General features: G+C 39.5%; 1 long non-coding RNA gene across 1 annotated transcript in view; it reads right to left on the bottom strand.

Moving 5' to 3' along the window:
• The window catches only part of LOC143663214 (uncharacterized), a 53,587-nt gene extending 30,243 nt beyond the window's left edge, over positions 1 to 23,344 (bottom strand). The window contains exon 1 of the long non-coding RNA XR_013165871.1: positions 22,452 to 23,344. This is a non-coding gene — a long non-coding RNA (uncharacterized LOC143663214). The remainder of the gene's footprint in view (positions 1 to 22,451) is intronic.
• Between the last annotated feature and the right edge of the window lie 229 nt (positions 23,345 to 23,573).

The raw sequence follows: 23,573 nt of genomic DNA, 5'->3' as shown, positions 1-23,573 counted from the left end.
TAGAGAAAAGAAATAAAAGTAATAATAATAGTAAAACAAAAAACAAAAAACAAAAAAAACCTATAGCTCAGATGCAGCTTCATTCAGTGTTTTAACATGATTACTTTACAATTAGGTATTATTGTGCTGTCCATTTTTGAGTTTTTGTATCTAGTCCTGTTGCACAGTCTGTATCCCTTCAGCTCCAATTGCCCATTATCTTACCCTGTTTCTACCTCCTGCTGGACTCTGTTACCAATGACATATTCCACATTTATTCTCGAATGTCCGTTCACATCAGTGGGACCATACAGTATTTGTCCTTTAGTTTTTGGCTAGACTCACTCAGCATAATGTTCTCTAGGTCCATCCATGTTATTACATGCTTCATAAGTTTATTCTGTCTTAAAGCTGCATAATATTCCATCGTATGTATATACCACAGTTTGTTTAGCCATTCTTCTGTTGATGGAGATTTTGGCTGTTTCCATCTCTTTGCAATTGTAAATAACGCTGCTATAAACATTGGTGTGCAAATGTCCGTTTGTGTCTTTGCCCTTAAGTCCTTTGAGTAGATTCCCAGCAATGGTATTGCTGGGTCATATGGCAATTCTATATTCAGCTTTTTGAGGAACCGCCAAACTGCCTTCCACAGTGGTTGCACCATTTGACATTCCCACCAACAGTGGATAAGTGTGGCTCTTTCTCCGCATCCTCTCCAGCACTTGTCATTTTCTGTTTTGTTGATAATGGCCATTCTGGTGGGTGTGAGATGATATCTCATTGTGGTTTTGATTTGCATTTCTCTAATGGCCAGGGACATTGAGCATCTCTTCATGTGCCTTTTGGCCATTTGTATTTCCTCTTCTGATAGGTGTCTGTTCAAGTCTTTTTCCCATTTTGTAATTGGGTTGGCTGTCTTTTTGTTGTTGAGTTGAACAATCTCTTTATAAATTCTGGATACTAGACCTTTATCTGATATGTCATTTCCAAATATTGTCTCCCATTGTGTAGGCTGTCTTTCTACTTTCTTGATGAATTCTTTGATGCACAAAAGTGTTTAATTTTGAGGAGCTCCCATTTATTCATTTCCTTCTTCAGTGTTCTTGCTTTAGGTTTAAGGTCCATAAAACCGCCTCCAGTTGTAAGATTCATAAGATATCTCCCAACATTTTCCTCTGTTTTATGGTCTTAGACCTAATGTTTAGATCTTTGATCCATTTTGAGTTAACTTTTGTATAGGGTGTGAGATATGGGTCTTCTTTCATTCTTTTGCATATGGATATCCAGTTCTCTAGGCACCATTTATTGAAGAGACTGTTCTGTCCCAGGTGAGTTGGCTTGACTGCCTTATCAAAGATCAAATGTCCATAGATGAGAGGGTCTATATCTGAGCACTCTATTCGATTCCATTGGTCGATATATCTATCTTTATGCCAATACCATGCTGTTTTGACCACTGTGGCTTCATAATATGCCTTAAAGTCAGGCAGCGCGAGACCTCCAGCTTCATTTTTTTCCTCAAGATGTTTTTAGCAATTCGGGGCACCCTGCCCTTCCAGATAAATTTGCTTATTGGTTTTTCTATTTCTGAAAAATAAGTTGTTGGGATTTTGATTGGTATTGCATTGAATCTGTAAATCAATTTAGGTAGGATTGACATCTTAACTATATTTAGTCTTCCAATCCATGAACACGGTATGCCCTTCCATCTATTTAGGTCTTCTGTGATTTCTTTTAGCAGTTTTTTGTAGTTTTCTTTATATAGGTTTTTTGTCTCTTTAGTTAAATTTATTCCTAGGTATTTTATTCTTTTAGTTGCAATTGTAAATGGGATTCGTTTCTTGATTTCCCCCTCAGCTTGTTCATTACTAGTGTATAGAAATGCTACAGATTTTTGAATGTTGATCTTGTAACCTGCTACTTTGCTGTACTCCTTTATTAGCTCTAGTAGTTTTGTTGTGGATTTTTCCGGGTTTTCGACGTATACTATCATATCGTCTGCAAACAGTGATAGTTTTACTTCTTCCTTTCCAATGTTGATGCCTTGTATTTCTTTTTCTTGTCTAATTGCTCTGGCTAGAACCTCCAACACAATGTTGAATAATAGTGGTGATAGTGGACATCCTTGTCTTGTTCCTGGTCTTAGGGGGAAAGTTTTCAATTTTTCCCCATTGAGGATGATATTAGCTGTGGGTTTTTCATATATTCCCTCTATCATTTTAAGGAAGTTCCCTTGTATTCCTATCTTTTGAAGTGTTTTCAACAGGAAAGGATGTTGAATCTTGTCAAATGCCTTCTCTGCATCAATTGAGATGATCATGTGATTTTTCTGCTTTGATTTGTTGATATGGTGTATTACATTAATTGATTTTCTTATGTTGAACCATCCTTGCATACCTGGGATGAATCCTACTTGGTCATGATGTATAATTCTTTTAATGTGTTGTTGGATACGATTTGCTAGAATTTTATTGAGGATTTTTGCATCTATATTCATTAGAGAGATTGGTCTGTAGTTTTCTTTTTTTGTAATATCTTTGCCTGGTTTTAGTATGAGGGTGATGTTGGCTTCATAGAATGAATTAGGTAGTTTTCCCTCCACTTCGATTTTTTTGAAGAGTTTGAGGAGAGTTGGTACTAATTCTTTCTGGAATGTTTGGTAGAATTCACACGTGAAGCCATCTGGTCCTGGACTTTTCTTTTTAGGAAGCTTTTGAATGACTAATTCAATTTCTTTACTTGTGATTGGTTTGTTGAGGTCATCTATTTCTTCTTGAGTCAAAGTTGGTTGTTCATGTCTTTCCAGGAACCCGTCCATTTCATCTAAATTGTTGTATTTATTAGCGTAAAGTTGTTCATAGTATCCTGTTATTACCTCCTTTATTTCTGTGAGGTCAGTAGTTATGTCTCCTCTTCCATTTCTGATCTTATTTATTTGCATCCTCTCTCTTCTTCTTTTTGTCAATCTTGATAAGGGCCCATCAATCTTATTGATTTTCTCATAGAACCAATTTCTGGTCTTATTGATTTTCTCTATTGTTTTCATGTTTTCAATTTCATTTATTTCTGCTCTGATCTTTGTTATTTCTTTCCTTTTGCTTGCTTTGGGATTAGTTTGCTGTTCTTTCTCCAGTTCTTCCAAGTGAACAGTTAATTCCTGCATTTTTGCCTTTTCTTCTTTTCTGATATAGGCATTTAGGGCAATAAATTTCCCTCTTAGCACTGCCTTTGCTGCGTCCCATAAGTTTTGATATGTTGTGTTTTCATTTTCATTCGCCTCGAGTTATTTACTAATTTCTCTTGCAATTTCTTCTTTGACCCACTCGTTGTTTAAGAGTGTGTTGTTGAGCCTCCACGTATTTGTGAATTTTCTGGCACTCCGCCTATTATTGATTTCCAACTTCATTCCTTTATGATCCGAGAAAATGTTGTGTATGATTTCAATCTTTTTAAATTTGTTAAGACTTGCTTTGTGACCCAGCATATGGTCTATCTTTGAGAATGATCCATGAGCACTTGAGAAAAAGGTGTATCCTGCTGTTGTGGGATGTAATGTCCTATAAATGTCTGTTAAGTCTAGCTCATTTATAGTAATATTCAGATTCTCTATTTCTTTATTGATCCTCTGCCTAGATGTTCTGTCCATTGATGAGAGTGGGGAATTGAAGTCTCCAACTATTATGGTATATGTGTCTATTTCCCTTTTCAGTGTTTGCAGTGTATTCCTCACGTATTTTGGGGCATTCTGGTTCGGCGCGTAAATATCTATGATTGTTATGTCTTCTTGTTGAATTGTTCCTTTTATTAGTATATAGTGTCCTTCTTTGTCTCTTTTAACTGTTTTACATTTGAAGTCTAACTTGTTGGATATTAGTATAGCCACTCCTGCTCTTTTCTGGTTGTTATTTGCATGAAATATCTTTTCCCAACCTTTCACTTTCAACCTATGTTTATCTTTGGGTCTAAGATGTGTTTCCTGTAGACAGCATATAGAAGGATCCTGTTTTTTAATCCATTCTGCCAATCTATGTCTTTTGATTGGGGAATTCAGTCCATTAACATTAAGTGTTATTACTGTTTGGATAATATTTTCCTCTACCATTTTGCCTTTTGTATTATATATATCATATCTGACTTTCCTTCTTTCTACACTCTTCTCCATACCTCTCTCTTCTGTCTTTTCGTTTCTGACTCTAATGCTCCCTTTAGTATTTCTTGCAGAGCTGGTCTCTTGGTCACAAATTCTCTCAGTGACTTTTTGTCTATAAATGTTTTAATTTCTCCCTCATTTTTGAAGGACAATTTTGCTGGATATAGGAGTCTTGGTTGGCAGTTTTTCTCTTTTAGTAATTTAAATATATTATCCCACTGTCTTCTAGCTTCCATGGTTTCTGCTGAGAAATCTACACATAGTCTTATTGGGTTTCCCTTGTATGTGATGGATTGTTTTTCTCTTGCTGCTTTCAAGATCCTCTCTTTCTCTTTGACCTTTGACATTCTAACTAGTAAGTGTCTTGGAGAACGTGTATTTGGGTCTAATCTCTTTGGGTTGCGCTGCACTTCTTGGATCTGTAATTTTAGGTCTTTCATAAGAGTTGGGAAATTTTCAGTGATAATTTCTTCCATTAGTTTTTCTCCTCCTTTTCCCTTCTCTTCTCCTTCTGGGATACCCACAACACGTATATTTGTGCGGTTCATATTTTCCTTGAGTTCCCTGATACCCTGTTCAAATTTTTCCATACTTTTCCCACTAGTTTCTGTTTCTTTTTGGAATTCAGATGTTCTATCCTCCAAATCACTAATTCTATCTTCTGTCTCTTTAAATCTATCATTGTAGGTATCCATTGTTTTTTCCATCTTTTCTACTTTATCCTTCACTTCTATAAGTTCTGTGATTTGTTTTTTCAGTTTTTCTATTTCTTCTTTTTGTTCAGCCCATGTCTTCTTCATGTCCTCCCTCAATTTATCGATTTCATATTTGAAGAGGTTTTCCATTTCTGTTCGTATATTCAGTATTAGTTGTCTCAGCTCCTGTATCTCATTTGAACTATTGGTTTGTTCCTTTGACTGGGCCATATTTTCAATTTTTTTAGTGTGATCCGTTATCTTCTGCTGGCGTCTGCGCATTTAGACAGATTTCCCTGGGTGTTGGATCCAAAAGTTCGGAAGATTTTTCTGTGAAATCTCTGGGTTCTGTTTTTCTTATCCTGCCCAGTAGGTGGCGCTCGTGGCACACGTTTGTCTGCGGGTCCCACCAGTAAAAGGTGCTGTGGGTCCTTTAACTTTGGAAAACTCTCGCCGTCCGGGAGGTTCGCTAGCCGAAGCGGCTTGGAAGAGTGCCAGCCGGCCCGGGGTCCGAACACGGGGAGGGTCGCTGGCCGCCGCAGCCCAGGAAAGCGCCGGTCCGAATTTCCTAGTTGGCCTGGGGCGCCAAGCGTGGCGGGAGGGCGCCAGCCACAGCGACCCGCCCGGGAGAGTGCACGTTCCCGGGGAGTCACGGGTTTGGAAGGGCCCCCCCCCCCGTCACCGTTCTCCACGGCCTGGGGATTTCTGATCCAATTCTCTCAGTTGGTCCGGGGGGCCGTGCGTGGTGTGGGCGCCAGCCGCTGCGGTTTGAGGGGACCGCCTGTCCAATTCTCCCAGCCGGCCCGGGAAGGGGGAAGGGAGTGACTCTGGCTGCTTGCCGTCCCGCCCGGTGAAGCCCGCGCCCCTCGGCGATCTCACCAGAGCGGGTTCTCTCAGCCAGCCAGCCGTTCCAGGATGGGGTACGCTGTCTTTTTTATCTCTGTCGTGGCTTTGGGAGCTGTTCTGTATCGTTTCTACTCCCCTAGTAGCTGTCCTGGAGGAGAAACTAAGATCCACACGTCTTACTAAGCCGCCATCTTCTCCGGAAGTCTATACATATTTTTTTTACTCATCTATCTGTACCCTAGAGAAAAGGAGCATCAGACACAAGGTTTTCACAATCACACAGTCATAATGTAAAAGTTATAGCTTTATATACAATTGTTTTCAAGAATCAAGGGTACTGGAACACAGCTCAACAATTTTAGGTACTTCGCTCCAGCCACTCCAATACACCATAAACTAAAAAAGGGTACCTATATAATTCATAAGAATAACCTCCAGGATAACCTCTCGACTCTGTTTGAAATCTCTCAGCCACTGAAACTTTATTTTGTCTCATTTTTCTCATTAAGAAGTCTTTCTAGGACTTCTGGGTCAAGATGGCGGCTTAACAACGTGCGCATTTTAGTTCGTCCCTCAGAACAACTACTAAATAATGAGAAACAGTACAGAACAGCTCCCAGAGCCACGTCAGTGACCAGATACACAGCGTACCCCAGTCTGGACCAGCTGGACCAGTGCGAGCACCCCCCAGAACCGTGAGTTCCCAAAGCTGTGGCAGCCAGTGCCCCTCGACCACAGGCCGCTTCCCAGAGGGGAAAGGAAAGAACTTTACCAGCAGCAGGGACTGGGCACAATCAAACGCCAATTGTGGAACTAATTAACAAATTCTGAGTACTAAAAATAGGCCCCCAGCTTAGGTGAACCTGATCAAAGCAGAGGTTGCTCATTTTTGCCCCGGCGCCAAGGGGGAAGGATTGACAGAAAAAGGTGGGGGGGGGGAGGGAGAAGGAAACAGAGATTTTTGTGGCTGTGTATCTACAAAGGCTTGACTGCCTCTGGATACAGCGGCAGGACTTTTCAGGCTGCGAATGCCCCAGGCATAGGCAGAAGTGAGCTCTTTTGGGGGTTTATCTGGAGCTTGTCCCTTCCCCAGGGGAGGAGTGAAGCACCACCCAGGTGGAATCCCTCCATCAAGGAATTCAGACACCAGGGCTTGGTAATTTGAAGCCATTAAAACCAGCCTACAACCTCTCCTCTGTCTCCACCATGCCCCCAGCAGGTAGAGTCTGCCAAAGTTAAAGATACCGCATCATCTTATGCTGGTGGGACCTGCAGTCAGACAAGCACCACATACTGGGCAGGATAAGAAAAACAGAGCCCAGAGACTTCACAGGAAAGTCTTTGAACCTGCTGTGTCTCACCCTCAGCGAAAACCGATGCAGGTGACTCTTTCCTCCTGATAGGAGGCCAGTTTGGTCTGGGAAAATCTGGCTGGGGTCTATAATATCTAAGTAGACCCTCCTAAGCGTGTGGGGGGGAAAGGCACCATACAAGCAGGGCAAGAAACAAGAAAACAAGAACTGAAAAATTCTCCTCTGTTAAACAAAACTTAAACTAAAGGTCCAGATAAAACTGAATGGAATGTCAAAGAACAGATAGACAACAAATTCATCCAGCAAGAAAACCCTAGATAAAAGAAGTGAAAGCAATCTCCAGAATAAACTAATTAACGTAATTAAATGCCTAGACGCCAGCAAAAAAAACAAATCACGCTAGGAAAATTGAAGATATGGCCCAGTCAAAGGAACAAACCAACAATTCAAATGACATACAGGAACTGAAACAATTAATTCAGAATGTACGAACAGACATGGAAAACCTCATCAAAAACCAAATCAATGAATTGAGGGAGGATATAAAGAAGGCAAGGAAAGAACAAAAAGAAGAAACTGAAAGTCTGAAAAAACAAATCACAGAACTTATGGGAATGAAAGACACAGTAGAAGAGATGAAAAAAACAATGGAAACCTACAATGGTAGATTTCAAGAGACAGAACATAGGATTTCTGAACTGGAGGATGGAACATCTGAAATCCGACAAGAAACAGAAACTATAGGGAAAAAAATGGAAAAATATGAGCAGGGACTCAGGGAATTGAAAGACAATATGAAGCACAGGAATATACGTGTTGTGGGTGTCCCAGAAGGAGAAGAGAAGGGAAAAGGAGGAGAAAAACTAATGGAGGAAATTATCACTGAAAATTTCCCAACTCTTATGAAAGACTTAAAATTACAGATCCAAGAAGTGCAGCGTACCCCAAAGAGAACAGATCCAAATAGACATACTCCAAGACATTTAATAATCAGAATATCAGAGGTCAAAGAGAAAGAGAGGATCTTGAAAGCAACGAGAGAAAAGCAATCCATCACATACAAGGGAAGCCCAATAAGACTATGCACAGATCTCTCAGCAGAAACCATGGAGGCGAGAAGACAGTGGGATAATATATTTAAATTATTAAAAGAGAAAAACTGCCAACCAAGAATTCTATATCCAGCAAAATTGTCCTTCAAAAATGAGGGAGAAATTAAAACATTTTCAGACAAAAAATCACTGAGAGAATTTGTGACCAAGAGACCAGCTCTACAAGAAATACTAAAGGCAGCACTAGAGACAGATACGAAGACAGAAGAGAGAGGTGTGGAGAAGAGTGTAGAAAGGAAGACTATGAGTAAAGGTAAAAAGAAGGAAAATTAGATACGACATATAAAATCCAGAAGGCAAAATAGTAGAAGAAAGTACTACTCATGCAGTAATAACACTGAATGTTAATGGATTAAACTCTCCAATCAAAAGACATAGTCTGGCAGAATGGATTAAAAAACAGGACCCATCTATATGCTGTCTCTACTCAAAGGACACGAGGCCAAGGACACAAATGGACATTTACACACCAATGTTTATAGCGGCATTATTAACAATTACCAAGAGATGGAAACAGCAAAAATGTCCATCAACAGACAGTTGGCTAAACAAACTGTGACATTTACATAAGATGGAATAATATGCAGCTGTAAGACAGGATAAAGTTATTAAGTATGTAACAACATGAATGGACCTTAAGGACATTATGCTGAGTGTGATTAGCCAGAAACAAAAGGACAAATACTGTATGGTCTCACTGATATGAACTGACATTAGTGAATAAACTTGGAATATTTCCTTGGTAACAGAGACCATCAGGAGATAGAAACAGGGTAAGAAATTGGGTAACCAGAGCTGAAGGGATACAGATTGTGCAACAGGACTGAATATAAAAACTCAGAAATGGACAGCACAATACTACCTAACCGTAATACAATTATGTTAAAACACTGAATGAAGCTGAATGTGAGAATGATAGAGGGAGGAGGGCTGGGGGCATAAATGAAATCACAAAGAAAGATAGATGATAAAGACTGAGATGGTATAATCTAGGAATGCCTAGAGTGTGTAATCATAGTGACTAAATGTACAAATTTAAAAAATGTTTTTGCATGAGGAAGAGCAAAGGAATGTCATTACTGCAGTGTGCTGAAAATAGATGGTACTTAATATTTTAAATTTTCAACTAATGTGTGAAACTAAAGCAAAAAATGTCTATTTGGTACAAATCTATACTTTGACTAGTGCATCTCCTAATTTAACTTATGTAGGTAGTTGGTTGAACAACATAAGTACATGAAACCTTGGGTAGGACATGAGATTTTGTTGGTTTGTCCAGAGTGATGCCCTGATGAATCCCAGAGTGATTTGATCAGTGAGTGGAAAAGTATTTGCAAAGTCCCCTTCATGGAATGGTGAGAACAGGGGAAAACTCAACTTCCCCAAGTTGAATTCTTGATATTCTCACAGGTAGTGTGGACAACCAAAGCTATAGGCTGAGCCCCCAGTCTTGGGGTTTGCTCATATGAAACAATCCCACAGGGGATAGGTCAAGCCTACTTAAAATTAAGCCTAAGAGTCACCCCCAAGAGAACCTCTTTTGTTGCTCAGATGTGGCCTCTCTCTCCAGCCAACACAGCAAGCAGACTCACCACCCTCCCCCTGTCTACGTGGGACATGACTACCAGGGGTGTGGATCTTCCTGGCAGCGTGAGACAGAAATCCCAGAATGAGCTGAGATTCAGTATCAAGGGATTGAAAAAAACTCTAGAATGAGCTGAGACCCAGCATCAAGGGATTGAGAAAATCTTCTCCACCAAAAGGGGGAAGAGTGAAATGAGACAAAGTTTCAATGGCTGAGAGATTCCAAACAGAGTGGAGAGGTTATCCTGGAGGTTATTCTTATGCATTAAGTAGATATCACCTTGTTATCCAAGATGTAATGGAGAGGCTGGAGGGAACTGCCTGAAATTGCAGAGCTGTGTTCCAGTAGCCATGTTTCTTGAGGATGAATGAATAATGGCACAGCTGTAACAATGTAACTGTGTGATTGTGAAAACCTTGTGTCTGATGCTCCTTTTATCTACCTTGTCAACAGATGAGAGGAACATATGGAATAAAAATAAATAATAGGGGGAACAAATGTTAAAATAGATTTAGTTTGAAATGCTAGTGATCAATGAAAGGGATCAGTAAGGGGTATGGCCTGTAAAATTTTTTTTTTCTGTTTGTTATATTTTTCTGTTGTCTCTTTATTTCTTTTTCTGAATTGATGCTAATGTTCTGAGAAATGATCATGATCATGAATATGCAACTATGTGATGAATATGCAACTATGTGATGATATTGTGAATTGATGAGTGTATGTGTTGGGAATGTTTGTTTCTTGCAATTTTTTTAATTAATAAAAAATTTAAAAAAAAAAAGAAAAAAAGAAGGCTTTCTCAATTCCTTGATGCCGGATCCCGTCTCATCCCCGGATTTCTGTCCCACGTTGCCATGGAGATTTACACCCCTGGGAGTCATGTCCCACATAGGGGGGAGGGTAGTGAGTTCACCTGCTAAATTGGTTTAGAGAGAGAGGCCACAGCTGAGGAGCAAAAGAAGTTCTCTGGGGGTGAGTCGTAGGCCTAATTTTAAGTAGCCTTAGCCTGTCCTTGGCAAGAATGAGTTCCGTAGGGGTGAACCCCAAAATTGAGGGCTCAGTCTATTGATCTGCCAATACTTTTTGATTATCTGCTTAATATACCCCATATTATTTTATTAAGCACATGACATGCTAAATTTTTTGCATGTTTTTCAAGGTTTGCATGATTCTAGCAAAGACTTCTATAAGTTGACTAAAAGTTCCTAAACAAGGATGTGGTTTATATAATTTATTTTTGACTATGGCCCACATTAGAGTTGAAACAATATCAGCTAAGCACTTTACTATATTAACTCAATCCTCAAACAATAAAATGCTGGAAAGCACATATATGAAGATCTTGGGGGGTGAATCCCTGATTAAAAGAAGAGGTGACCAGCCAGTGAAGAAGGATTTCAGCCTATGCCCTCAATCACAATAAGACCACCAGATGACCAACATCTTCCTACCGCAAATACTTGCATTTCACGACTTTACGTCCCACTGTATTCCTCCAAACAAATTCTCAAACAGAAATTGTTACTCGCCATTAAGACCAAGAATTTTGGTTTTGTGTAGAGTACAAGAAGTGTGTATTGCTGTGTAATATTACTAGCTTACTTTTGTAGATTTTTTTCCATTTGTCTATAAAAGTTTATGGAAGTTAATGCTGTCATACCCCCCTGGTGGTACCTTAAAAATGAAATGCAAACATTCCTTGCTGAGTTTGTAGCTTAAAGGCCCTAAGGATCACTAGCAGCATTCAATTATAATGCTTTGCTAGTCAACAACTTCTGGGCTAACCCCAGCCAAAGATGACATCAGAACAACATAATTTACACTGTGATTTATCTTTTTGCTGAGGGGAAAAAATGTAAAATGTTCTGAAAATTCACTGCTGCCTTTGTGGAAAGTGTTTCAGCAAAGGTTCTTGTATAGAGGGAATAGGGAATTTCAAAATAAAAAATTAAGTATGAAAAAAAAAAAAGAGGTGAAATCAAAGCCGTATTGGTTCCCTGTGGCCTATTTCAAGTTCCTGACCTTTCTCTGACATCACCATCACTGTCCTTCATTCTAGCATGAGTTTTTTTTTTTTTTTTTTTTACATGGCAGGCATCGGGAATCGAACCCGGGTCCTCTGGCATGGCAGACAAGTGTCCTTGCCTGCTGAGCCAACGTGGCCCTCTAGCATGAGCTTTGAAGGTTAGTGTGAGTGTGAGCCCAGGGTGGCAGAGCTGTGTTTTCTTCCAACAGAGTCAAATTTGGCATCTTTCCCACAGTATTTAAGATAAGAGGAGGCACCTAAAATTGTTACGATTACTCCATCTGAAGCAACAGTGAGTCTGTTAATGCACGGTTGGAATATCACAGGCCACACCTGGAGTCCTCAAATCTTGTCCCTCATCAGCCAGAGAGAGGCCTGAAGACTGCCTCCCCCAATCCTTCCCCAACTCACCACCACCAGGCACTGCTTCCAGGCAGATCTGTCTTCAAATCTACCCAAATGTGACCTTTCTTAGCACCCAACTAAAGACAACTTCTTTGTTTAAAGATTGCTTTTTTTTACAGGAACATATGAAACACGTAACAAAAGCCTCTTTCTTTAAAGTGACAGATGATGCGAAATGGAGCAACGGCCTAAGTGTTAGATGTGCCAAGAATATGGTGCAAATAGGGGCCCTCAGGTTAGCAGAGGGTGAGAACCGTCCACGGAAACCCACCTCTCTGTCAGTTCTCCACCAAGCTCACCACCGAGGCACCCACCTTGGAGCCACACCGCTGGGCCTTTGTCATTCAGTCGCTTGTGTGAAAGCCCAAATTCTTTTCCTGGCTTGATATATTCCTGCTCGCCCTTCAAGACTTAGCACAAATGCAACTTCATCTGAGAGTCTGTCTTTTCCAGACTACAGCACCCTTTACTTAAGACTCACGTGCTGGAGGTTGTGGGTTTTTACTGCAAGTCATCATCGTCCGGTAACTTTCACCTTAATTTCGTCCGTAGAACAGGGAGACTCATGGTAGTGACCTCATAAGGTGGCTGTAACACTGGTAAGCTATACAGTGCTTGAAACACTGCTTGGTCTGGAGCAAACCTATGAAGCAAAACTAAAAGCCACTGGCATAATTATTAGTATTGTTTTCTGAGTCAAATATAGTATTCAGTATCTGATGGCTTATAAAAATGCAATCTCTCTATTTTTACAGGAGGAACAAGCAGGCTTTAGACATATCTATTCTACCATTGGTCACTGCTGAACACTGTTTTATCTCACAAATAAACCAATAAAAATAAGTGATACTGGAAGAAGATACGTGGAAGAATTTCTAACAATCAAGGAAGGATCGATAAGCACCTGGCTATAGCATTTTTTTCTGATTATAAAAATAATTCATTGTACAAATTTGTGAAAAGGGAAATATAAAAAGAAAGAAAATTAAACTAAAATCTCTCCTAGTATTTCCTATTCTTTTTATACATATGTGATACGTATATATATATGAGTATATATGATACACATAATAAATATTTATCATATGTAAAGCAAATTTAGGTATCAGGCTACATATACATTGACATAATTTTCTAGGTAAGCAAATATAATTAGAAACATTTTTTCATGGATGTATATTTCATTTATGATGAGTTGATAGTTTACAGTTCTAAGGCCGAGAAAATGTCCCAATTAAAACAAGTCTATAGACATGTCCAATTTAAGGCATCCGGGGAAAGATACTGTGGTTCAATAAGGGCAACGGTGTTCAATGTTTCCTCTTTTAAAGGATTCCAGCAAGCAACTCCACCTTCAGTGGGTGGAGACACACCTCCATGGAAATCATCTAATCAGGTTCCACTTTTAAGCATTTTAAATCATATGAATCACACATCTTTGTGCATAAATCTTTGTTAAAACATTCTATTACTTTTAGGAAGACTTCTGGATGGCTTCTTGTGATGGTTTGAAGTTGTATATACCGCAGAAAAGATCATGTTCTTTCTTTTTCTTTTTTTTTTTTTTTTTTACCGGGAAAAGATCAAATTCTTAAAGCTAATCCATTTCTGTAGGTGTAGACCGTGGTTCAAGAAGGCCTACGGCGTTCAACATTTCTGTCTCAGCTGGAAGGGCACATGGCGAACATGGCAGCGTCTGCTGGCTTTCACGTGGTTCTACCAAAAAAGGACCCACTGATTTTTTTAAGAGTGTGTCATTTAATCTCCATACATGTGAAAGGTCTCGTTCTTTGGTAGTTATTCAGATCCAGCTTCATTGCATTGTGATCAGAGAAACTGCCTTGAATAATTTCAATGTTTTAAATTTAAAAAGACCTGTTTTGTGCCCCCAACATATGATCTATCCCGGGCAATGTTCCATGAGCGCTAGAGAAGAATGTATATCCTGGCATTCTGTGGTGTATGCTGATTTGAAAGGATTTTTGTACCCTAGAAAAGCCGTGTTTCAATCCCAATCAATCTTGAGGGAGGAACCCTTTCTTCTAATCCCTATTCAGTACTATAGGGTCGAAGCTTGATTAGTTTATCTCCATGGAGATGTGACTCAATCAGTTGTGGGAACCAAACTTGCTTAGATGGAGATGCGTCTCCACTCGTTCTATGTGGGTCTTGATTACATTACTGGAATCCTATAAAAGAAGAAGTATTTTGGAGAAAGCTTCAGAATATCAAAGAACCACGAAGCAGAGAGTTCTCTGCCAGCAACTTTTGGAGATGAAGAAGGAAAACGCCTCCTGAGGAGCTTCATGAAACAAGAGGCCTAGAGAGAAAGCCACCAGATTCCACCATGTTTGGCAGGTTCCCTTCCAGCTGAAAGAGAAACGCTGAACGTCTTTGGCCTTCTTGAATCAAGGTATCTTTCCCTGGATGCCTGAGATTGGACACTTCTATAGACTGGTTTAAAATGAGACATTTTCTTGTCCTTAGAACTGTAAACGGACAACTTATTAAATTCCCTTTTGTAAAAGCTGTCCTATTGCTGGTATATTGCATTCAGGCAGCTAGCAAACTAGAACAGGGTGTAATGACCTATAATATATATCTGTTAGGTCTCATTCATTTATCAAGTTGTTTAACTTCTCTATTTCATTGTTCATCTTTTGTCTTGTTGTTCTATCTATAGAGGGAAGTGGTGTATTGAAGTCTGCTAATATTATTGGTGAAACATCCATCACTCCCTTCAGTTTAGCTAGTGACTGTCTCATGTAATTTGGAGCTCCTTCATTAGGAGTGTAAACATTTACGATTGTTAATTTTTCTTGGTGAATTGTCCCTTTAATTAATATATAGTGTCCTTCTTTGTCTCTTAAGCTGTCTGTTCTTGTTTGCTAGCTGCTGGAATGCAATATACCAGAAATGGAATGGCTTTTAAAAAGGGGAATTTAAAAAGTTGCTAGTTTTCAGTTCTAAGGCCGAGAAAATGTACCAATTAAAACAAGTCTATAGAAATGTCCAATCAAAGGCATCCATCCAGGGAAACATATCTTGGTTCAAGCAGGCCGATGTAGTTCAGGCTTCTCTCTCATCTGGAAGGGCACATGGCAAACATGGCACCATCTACTAGCTTTCTCTCCTGGCTTCTGGTTTCATGAAGCTCCCTGGGAGGTATTTTCCTTCTTCATCTCCAAAGGTCGCTGGCTGGTGGACTCTCTGCTTCGTAGTGCTGCAGCATTCTCTGCTCTTTCCGAATCTCCCATTCTCCAAAATGTTTTCTCCTTTATAGGACTCCAGAACCTTATCAAGAACCACCCAAATGGGTGCAGACATGTCGTCACCTAATGAAATTACCAACCACTCTTGATTAGATCACATCTCTAGGGAGATGATCTCATTAAAGTTTCAAACATACAGTATTGAATAGGGATTATTCTACCTTTATGAAATGGGATTTTGATTAAAACATAATTTTTCTAGGGTACATACATCCTTTGAAACCAGCACAATGTCTTTAGATTTAATGTCTATTTTGTCCAATATTAGCATAGGTACTCGTGCTTTCTTTTGGTTATAACTTGCGTGGACCATCTTTTTTTTTAAATTTATTTTTTAACACCAAAAAACCCCAAACAAATGCAAACATTCGTTACTTTTGATCATTCTGTTCTACATATATAATCAGTAATTCTAAATATAATCATATAGTTGCATATTCATCATGATCATTTCTTAGAACATTTGCATCTATTCATAAAAAGAAATAAAAAGAAAACAGAAAAAGTTCATACATACCATATCCCCCAACCCTCCCATTCACCAATCATCAGCATTTCACTCTAAATTTATTTTAACATTTGTTCCCCCTATTATGCATCTTTATACCATATGTTTTACTCATCTGTTGTTAAGGTAGATAAAAGGAGCATCAGACACAAAGTTTTCACAATCACACAGTCACACTGTGAAAGCTGTATATTCAGTCATCATCAAGAAACATGGATACTGGGACACAGCTCCACATTTTCAGGCAGTTCCCTCCAGCTTCTCCGTTACATCTTGACTAACAAGGTGATATCTATTTAATGTGTAAGAATGACCTCCAGGATAACCTCTCGACTCTGTTTGGAATCTCTCAGCCATTGACACTTTATTTTGTCTCATTTCACTCTTCCTCCTTTTGGTTGAGAAGGTTTTCTCAATCCCCTGATGCTGAATCTCAGCTCATGTGGGCCATTTTTTCCCATCTTTTCACTTTCAATCTATTTGTATCTGTGCTGGTTTGAAAGGATATATGCCCCCTAAGAAAGCCATGTTTTAATATAAATCTCATTACTTAAAGGTAGAATAATCCCTACTCAGTACTGTATATTTGAAACTGTAATGAGATCATCTCCCTAGCTGATGTGATTTAGTTAAGAACGGTTGTTAAACTGGATTAGGGGATGACATGTCTCCACCCATTTGAGTGGGTCTTGATTGGTTTACTGGAGTCCTATAAAAGAGGAAATATTTTGGACACGGAGAGAGACTCAGAGAGAGCAGAGAATGCTGCAGCACCACGAAGCAGAGAGTCCACCAGCCAGCGACCTTTGGAGATGAAGAAGGAAAACGCCTCCCGGGGAGCTTCATGAAACAGGAAGCCAGGAGATAAAGCTAGCAGATGATACCGTATTCGCCATGTGCCTGTCCAGCCGAGAGAGGAGCCCTGACTGCGTTTGCCATGTGCCTTTCCAGATGAGAGAGAAACCCTGAACTTCATCGGCCTTCTTGAACCAAGGTATCTTTCCCCGGATGCCTTTGATTGGACATTTCTATAGACTTGTTTTAATTGGGACATTTTCTCGGCCTTAGATCTGTAAACTAGCAACTCATTAAATTCCCCTTGTTAAAAGCCATTCTGTTTCTGGTATATTGCATTCCAGCAGCTAGCAAACTAGAACAGTATCCTTGTGTCTAAGAGGAGTCTCTTGTAAGCAGCATATACCTGGATTATATTTCTTAATCCATTCTGCCTATTTGTATCTTTTAGTTGGTAAATTCAGTACATTGACATTCAAATTGTTATTGAAAAGGCATTTCTTGAATCCACCATCTTATCTTTTGAATTTTATTTCTCATATCTGTATATTCTTTTCCTTCTTTCTCTTTTTATACCTTAGGTTTTCCTTACTGGTTTTCTTTAATTCTGTGCCCTCCTTCACTCCACTTCCCCTCTCTTTTGTTTCTTCACTGGCAGAATTCTCTTTAGTATTTCTTGTAGGGATGGTCTCTTGTTAACAAATTCTTTCTACATTTGTTTATCTGTAAAAATTTCAATCACTCCCTTAGTTTTGAAGGACAGTTTGGCTGGGTACAGAATTCTTAGCTGGAAGTCTTTCTCTTTAGGATCTAAATATATCATACCACTGCCTTCTTGCCTCCATGGTGCCAGTTGAGTAGTCTGAACTCAGTTTTACATGGTTTCCCTTGTATGTAGTACATTGTTTTCGCCTTGTCACTTTCAGGTTTTCTGCTTCTCTTCAACAGTTGACAGACTGATGAGTATGTGTCTTGGGGAAAGTCTACTTGTATTCATTCTATTTGGAGTTCATTGAAGTTTTCCCACATTATATCCTCAAGTAATCTTCCTAGCCCTTTACTCTTCTCTTTCTGGGACACCAGTGATTCTCATATTTGTGGTTTTCTCTTGTCCATTATTTCCCTGAGATCCAATTCAAATTTTCCATCTTTTTCGCCATTAGCTCTTTTGAGTCCTCAAAGGCAGTTGTTTGTCCTTTAGTTCACTTATTCCTTCTTTTGCTTCTTCAAATATGTATTATGTGCCTATTATTTTATTTGTTCTACAGCATCTTTAATCTCTGTGATATCTGCTATTTTTTTATTTATTCTTTCAAATTCCTCTTTATGTTCTTATAGTGTCTTCTTGATCTCTTTTATGTCATTTTATTTAGTAGAGTTATATGAACATCTTTGATTAATTGTTCCAAAGTCTGCGTCTCCTCTGGTGTTTTAATTCGGTTCTTTGCTGGACTATATCTGTCTGCACCATGAAATGTTTAGTTATCTTCAGCTGTCTTCGCAGCATGTAAGTATCTTGATGGGTTTACTTTGGAAGTTGATTCCCTTCAGTAGTCTAAAGCCTTGTATTTGCAGGATGGATGTGGAGCAGGATGCAGGGCACAGTGTGGGGTTCAACAGTGGGGTGATGCAGTACAGGCGGGTACAGGCGCAGGTTGGGGATGCTATGCTGGTGCCTGTGAGCTGGGTGGCCAGCCACAGGGGAGAACGAGGCCCTGTGGTGCACAGGTCTAGGGAGCAGGGCCCTGGTGTGAGCTGCTCTAGGGCACTTTGTGTACATGCACAGACCTTGGGCAGTGTGCGGGGTTGTGCCAGTCTGAACAGGGGGTGGAAGTGGCCTGGCTGTGCAGGTCAGCGCTTTCCCACAGCCGGGGATGTGACTGGGTGCCATGTGAATGCGCAGATCTGGGAGTGCCATAAACTGATTGACACATGCGCACAGCTCAGGGTTGGCAGGGGGGCCGTATGACTTTATGGGCTGAGGGCAGGTATCGCCTGGGTAAGGAGGTAAAGGCCACCAGCCTTTGTGCACTGGCGACCACCTGCCGGTGGCAAGGACTGGGAGGTAGGGCTTGGCAGGGGCAGAGCGACACTGTGCTTGCACTGGAGAAGTAGGTTGGGGTGTGCTTGGGGTGTGGTTGTGGGAGGGTTACACACAAGGAGTTTTCAGCACTGGGGGGTGGTCAAGTAACGGGATTCAGGTGCATGAGAGGTGAGATGAGTCGAGATCGCGGGGTGGTACTGGTGAGAGTAGCGAGTTCAAGGAACGGTGCGTGGCTTACTTCCTAGTCCCTGTCTCCCTGTGCGCGCACTCCTGAGGGCTCCTGGATTCCGTTAGGCTGTTTGCGCCAGCCAGACGGTCTCCAGTTCTCTACTCTCAGTTCCTCAGCTTTTGCAACCAGGCCTGGCCTGTGTGGTGCAGAAGACACACGCTGGTCATTTACATCCTGGAATCCCTATCTCCGTTGCCCTGTCTCCTCTCTAGCTGTTCCTTGCGGCAGGACTAAACTTGATCTACCCTTAGATTTTATCCTTTTCAAAGCAGACACTCTTTTATGTTGCATTCGTGCACAATATAGCTGTGTCTCATTTATCCCAGCAGTGCCAGGACAAAATTATTTTCTTAAACTCTGTTCCTTTTCAAAAAGTATAACTGAGAAAGTAGTAAAGGATGATTTTGATTTTGAATCACTATATAGATATTTCTTCTTTGCTTTCTGGTATTTTGGAGTAGACAGAGGGCAATACCTGAATATCTTAATTGTAATCCAGCTGCCTGGATCTCTGGTAATGATTATATAGCCCTTACCCTCTACCCCGTGTGATTGTAAAAACCTGGTGACTAACTTTCATTTGTATGCACTTATCCAGTTTTTCAACTTGAGAGGCTTATAATCAATAAAGGCAGCACCTAATGTTAACTAACGGTCTTTGGTCAGCACAGAACAAGCCCATCCCAACTCCAAAGTAATCTTGATAACTGAGACTGGATCTAACCAAAATGGGCCCATCTGACATGCACAGTAGCTTAGACTTTAAGCTACAAGTCACCTAAACCTCATTCTGCCTTTTCCTTACACAGTTCTGTCACTAAGCAATGTGCACATGCTCAGTAATTATATTACCTCTAATTACATCATCTGGGGCCATTGTATTCATTATCCTAAATCTTTCCACAAATCTTTCTCTAATAAAACTAACAGAATTTCTGCAGTTCAGGGAGACAGATTTTGGGCCGCTAGGCTCCTGCTCTCCTCCTATGCACCTCCTAATAAACTGTTTCTCTCTTTGAAACTCCAGTGTCTCAAGAGTTGGTGATTGAGTGCGCCAGGCAAAAGAATCCACCATCTTTTTCTGGGAACAAAAGATCCTGAAAATAAGAGCAACATGCCCGCATTTTGTCAATGTTTTTTGAAATTGAGCTATTTAAACACTGAGTTATTCCTACTAATGTTCAAAAAAATAATGGTTAATCTGGCTAGATCATGCCTTTTTCTTGTATTTTCTCTTAGGGAAACTTAAAAAAGGCAAATCTACTAAGAATAACAGATAAGTGCCAAGAGTAATTCCATATTAGGATAATAACGGTATGTGTCTTGAATTTAACTGTGCAAATACTTAAAGATTTGTTCATTTCTTATAGATGGTTTTTAAGTTCTGAAATACATATCAAGTTACACTTAGGGATGACATTTCTAAGAAGTACTTGGGATAGAAAGCGTTATTGTTCAATTTTTACGTGTGTTTTGCATGTCTGTGCAAAAGCACTTTACACAAATGAATCATTCAAGTCCATTTATTGACAAAAATGGGGCATTAGGGGAAAATCTGAATAAAGTATAGACTTTAGTTAATAATAAAATAAATGATCCTAATATGCTACAAGAGGTAGAGGAAAATATGGACAGGAAGTAAAGTAAATAAAGAAAAGGTAGATGCATCCAAAAGCAATAACATGAGAGATGGAAATTATGACAAGGATCCAAACAAAGCTGAAGACCAGAGTAAAAGAAATTTAAAATTCCCTAGACGTGTTTAACAGCAGATCTGAAGTCACAGAAGAATCAGAGAACTTGAGATGAGACCATTTAAATCATTCAATCTGAAGAACAGAGAAGAGGAAAAAATGAATAAAAGTGGACAGAGCCTGAGAACCCTGTGGGACACCATCAAGCAGACCAATAAAAGCATGTGGAGTTCCTGAAGGAGAAGAAAGGGGCAGAAAGAATATTCAAGGAAACAATGGTTTAAAACTTCCAATAGTTAATTGAACATTTCCAAGATGTGCAACTCACAACAAACAGGATAAACCAAAACAGACGCACTCTGCAACATATAATCAAACCATCAAATAATAAAGATAAGAGAATTCTGAAAGCAACAACAGAGAAGCAACATGTCACCTACAGGGAAAACTCAGTAAGATTAGGTGCCGTTTCTCATCGGAAACCATGGCAAGAGGAAGATATATTTAAAGTGCAGAAAGTAAAAAATTGTTATTCAAGAATCTATATTTGGCAAAACTGTATGAAAAAAGAGGTCAGGATCAAGACATTTCCAGATAATAAAAGCTGAAGACTTCATCACTACTAGACTGACCCTAGTAGAAATGCTAAAAAGATATGTGTACGTTGAAAGGAAAGGACACTACACAATTGAAACCACATGAAGAAATAACCATCTCTGGTAAAGACAATAACAGGGGTCAACATAAACACTGAAAGTATTGTATTTTGGGTTTGTGACTCAGCTTTTCTCTTCCTCCAGGATCTAAAAGGCAAATGCAGAAAATGTAATGATAACTCAAGGGTTTTGGACCCATAATGTGTAAACATGCCATTTGTTGCAGAACTTCATAAAGATGGGAGAACAGAGGAGTTGAAGAACATAGTTTGTATACGCTTTAAGTTAAGTTGGTGTCAAAGCAAGGAAGATGGCTATAAATTTGGGACGTTAAGTTTAAACCCCATGGTAAGCACAAAGAAAATACCAGAGGATATGAAAACTCATGGAGACAGAAAAGTATAGGCTACCAGGAGTGAGGGGAAGGAAAATGGGAAGTTAATGCAAATAAGTGTGGAGTTTCTGTGTGGGGTGAAGGGAAAGGATGGTGGTGAGGGTCCTGGAGCATTGCAAATGTGGTTAATCCCTCTGAATGGTATGGTAACAAGATTTATGTTGTGATATACTCCCACAATTAAAAAATAAGATACTAAACAGATAACGACAATTAAATGCAATGAATTCTGGATGGGACCTAAGAATGAAGGGGGAAAAAAAAAGAATAGTACAGTGAATACCTAAGTAGCTATATACCCTTTGACACGTTTCCTTTATCTCTTTCCGTGTGTTTACTGAGGTTTTTGAAGGGTTCAGATATGACATTTCACCACTAAATACTTCACATTATGTTTCTACTAAGAACAAGGACATTCTGCAGATCTCATAGAATTATTGTGCTAGTCTGAATAATACCCCACCCTGCCCCCTGCCTATGACCCCAGGATGTCTGCATCCTAACCCCTAACACCTATGAACGTGTTTTCTTACATGATAAAAGGGATTTTGCAGGTATGATCAAGAATCTTGAGGTGGGGAGTATCCTGGATTACCCAGGTGGGTCCAGTGTAATCACAGGGGTCCTTATGAGAAGGAGGTAGGAGGATTGTAGTATTAGTAGATCTTGCAGTGGGCAAAAAGACGGATGGGGGCCAGGGAATACAAGCAGCATCTAAAAAGTTGAATAAGGGAAGGAAACTTACTCCGAAACCTGCCAAAGGAACACAGCCATGCCCACACCTTCATTTGAGATTCCTGACTTCCAGAACTGTAAGAGAGTAAATTGTGTTGTTTTAAACCATTAAATTTGTGTAGTGATTTTACTGATTCTTTTATAGCAGCAACAAGAAAACCAATATAATTTTTAACTAATACTGCCATATGAAATAGAGTACACATTCAAATTTTCCCAAGTGTCCCAGAAATGCACCTCCTCTTTTCTTTTTATTTCTAAATTTTGGATCCACTTAAGGTAGCATTTGTTCGTCTTATAGTATAAGTTTATTGCTAAAGTTTACATTCATAGCAATTACTCGCTGTTCTAATCCACACAAAAATTTTAAATCGCAGATATACCTCACATTTGCAGTTTTATATTATTCTCAGACCCCAGCTTAATTCTTACTTTGTGCTGGTAGAAGAGAGAGCAGATACTGACTCACAGACTTTTTTAACTGTCGGCCTGCTATTTTACGTTATTCCACTTAACCTGATCTAAATATCTCTCCCCAAATTCCTATTTTAAACAAATGATCCAGTTCTGGTTTTAAGGCAAAATTACCTCATTAGGAAACAGATTAATAAGTACAAATACCATCCAAAAAGCAGCAAATTATACTGACTTTCAAACACTTTGAAACGACAGCTTAAAAGCTTAAATAATCTTTATTGACAAACAATGTTTGGATCATCACAGCTGCAACAAAATTAACTGTCCTGGCAATAATAACATGTTCTCATTACACTATCAAAAAGAACACTGATTTTAAAAAACTATGTAGCTACATAGTTCTAATCTTCATACTAATCTGATTGCTCTGCAAAAACCTAAGACAGAGCATCCAAAAATTGTCATATGGTAAGAATGAATGTTTGTTTGTTGTTATATTTAAATAGCATTCAGTCTGTTGGGTACAGACTCAGGTAACGGCAACACCATGTACAGCAACGGTTACTAGGCATTAGACAGAGATAATGAGTTATTCCTTTATTGCAGTTAATTCTATGACAGATTCTCATCTACACGGGGCTAGAAAGGTTGAAAGAATAAGGAAACTTCAGAGAATATAAATGAAGGAAATGAACTGTGTGCAATGCATTATGGC

The sequence above is a fragment of the Tamandua tetradactyla genome, chromosome 2 (genome assembly GCF_023851605.1).
Source record: "Tamandua tetradactyla isolate mTamTet1 chromosome 2, mTamTet1.pri, whole genome shotgun sequence".
In the NCBI taxonomy this organism is placed as follows: domain Eukaryota; kingdom Metazoa; phylum Chordata; class Mammalia; order Pilosa; family Myrmecophagidae; genus Tamandua; species Tamandua tetradactyla.
This window is presented reverse-complemented; position numbering and strand designations above follow the sequence as displayed.